Source organism: Arachis hypogaea, chromosome 13, assembly GCF_003086295.3.
Source record: "Arachis hypogaea cultivar Tifrunner chromosome 13, arahy.Tifrunner.gnm2.J5K5, whole genome shotgun sequence".
NCBI lineage: Eukaryota > Viridiplantae > Streptophyta > Magnoliopsida > Fabales > Fabaceae > Arachis > Arachis hypogaea.
In genome coordinates, this window is record NC_092048.1 from 104,280,197 (window position 1) to 104,282,926 (window position 2,730).

The following is a 2,730-nucleotide window of genomic DNA, read 5'->3' on the forward strand; positions in this document are numbered from 1 at the left end:
ATGAGGATAGCTGGAAGCGACGCGCAAGGATGGACGCATCCGCGCAAATCAGAGAAATCCCACCGACACGCACGCGCACATGGCGCGCACGCGCGGAAGGCTGCACGTGACCTCATTAAAGGAAATCGTGCCTCGCAATTTCTGAGGCTCAAGAGGCCCAAATTCAAGCTGGTTCTGCATGGAAAAGACCCAAGGATGCTAGGGGGAAAGGGGGGATTATTCATTTTACACTTAGACACAATTTTAACTAGTTTTTGGTTCTTTTAGAGAGGGAAACTCTTGTTCCTCTCTAGATCTAGCTTTAATTTGATCTTCCCTTGTTGAATTTTGAATTGGATCTTGTTAATTACTAGTTTTAATTGTTTAATTTGAATTCTCTAGTATAATTTTGTTTAGATCTTGTGTTAGTTTTATGTTTCCTTGTTATTTGTCATTTTATACCCATTTCATAAATCTTGTAGATCTTGATTTGTTAGTGTTGCATTGATGATTTCCATTATTAATTGTGTTGTTTGAGTGATTGTATGTTGATAATTGTTAATGGGTACTTGTTAGTTCCAATTTAATTGTAATTTGAATATGTCTTTTATTAATGTTTACCATGTGTTTGATAAAATATTTCCTTTGATTATGGAGTAGTTTTCTTTACTTTTGGCATAAGCTAAGGAAATTGAGTGACCTTGAGTCATTGGGTCTCATTGAATTGGTGATTTGAGAACCCTAGGTGACCAATTTGATACCCATCGACACTAACCCACTACTAATCTAATTAGTAGATAGGTTGGGACTTATGGGTTGATGTGATCAAACCTATTTAACGTACTTCAAGCCTAGGAGTAGACAATACGTACTTAAGGCTTTTGAAAAGTAGACTTAGTGGGTTGGTACCTCATAATTGTTAATGTTTGATATGGAGACAAGGATGGTAGTCTCAATTCCCATGCATAGCCAAGAGTTGCTTTTATCATTCATATTTGAAAACCCAAAAATCTTGATTGTCTTGTCTTAGTTATAGTCACTTGTTTAGTTTAGAATAGAATCACATTGGATGTTACTTTATTAGTTTGGAATTATTTACAACTTGCTTTAGTCAATTGAATTAGTTTCTTGCATTTCAAGATTACTTGCTCATTAAGATTCCTAGTTTAATTTCTCGCTCATGACTTGTAACCCAGGAATTCTAACCAATATTGATGCACATGTTTGCCCATTCCTTGTGAGACGACCCGAGGTTTGAATACTTCGGTTACTTTTATTGGGGTTGAACTTGTGTTGACACTAACTTTGTCTTAGCTAGATGTGTTGACCCTAACGTTGTCTTGAATTTTGAAAAATGTCACTTCATGGTACGACAAGGTATAGTGTTAGGACATGTAGTATCGAGTGAAGGCATTTCTGCAGACCCGACCAAGGTCGATGTTATCACCACTTTACCTCACCCCTTATCTGTGAGGGAGGTCCACTCGTTTTTGGGACATGCAGGATTCTATAGGCGCTTTATCAAAGATTTCAGCAAGATTGCTTTGCCATTATCGCCCCTACTCCAAAAAGGTGTGGATTTTGAGTTTGACAGTGCATGTGTGAATGCATCTGAAGAGCTAAGGAGAGTTCTTACCACAGCACCGATTGGGCGAGGCCCCAACTGGACGTTGTCATTCGAGATAATGTGCGATGCGTCAAACCATGCTGTAGGTGCCGTGCTTGCACAGCGTGATGGTAAACTCCCTTATGTCATTGCTTAATTTCTAAAATAATAGATGCAGCACAATCCAACTATACGACTACGGAAAAGGAATGCCTAGCTATTGTTCATGCTTTAGATAAATTCAGATCTTATTTGCTAGGGGTCCAAGATAGTGGTATATACGGATCATGCAGCTTTAAAGTACTTATTGACAAAGAATAAGTCAAAACCTAGACTCATACGTTGGATCTTGCTTTTGCAAGAATTTGACATTGAGATTAGGGACCGAAGTGGGTCTCAAAACTTGGTTGTGAATCATTTAAGCCGCCTTGAGAATTTAAAATTTAACCCATTTCTGATCAATGACCCATTCCCATTGGATAGTTTACATGCTATATCGGATAGCATTCCTTTGTTTGCCCCAATGGCGAACTACTTGGTTGCGAAAATCTTCCCTCCCAACTTTACTAATAACCAAAGGGTCAAGTTGAGGAGTGACTCCAAATACTACATTTGGGATGACCTTCACTTGTGGAAGAGAGGTGTGGACCAAGTAATTCGAAGATGTGTGCCAAAATCTGAAATTCAACCTATTCTTGAAGCTTGCCACTCGTTCGAATGTGGTGGCCACTTTGGCCCACAAAGGACAACCAAAAAGGTGTTGGATTGTGGATTCTGGTAGCCAACCTTATTCAAGGATACTAACCGGTTCTGTGTGTCTTGCCATCAGTGTCAAAAGTCGGAAAACACGTCCCAAGGGGATGAGATGCCTCAGCTGTAACAACCCCGATTTTCGAGTACGCAAGATCTTTTCTGAAAGTACGAATTTCTCCGGAAGATCAGTAAGGGGAAAACCTTTGATATATCATCAAGAATCTCAATCCTCATTGTCATTATGTCATCTTTAAGTTAGAACCTTTCCCGAGGCAAGCTCGATGATGCAGTCGCGAAGAACCTAGTTTTTGAACCGTATCGGTTAGGAGTTTTAATTCGGTTTTTCGTAAATAGTCTCAGTTTGACAAACCGGACTCGATTTATGAGAGAAG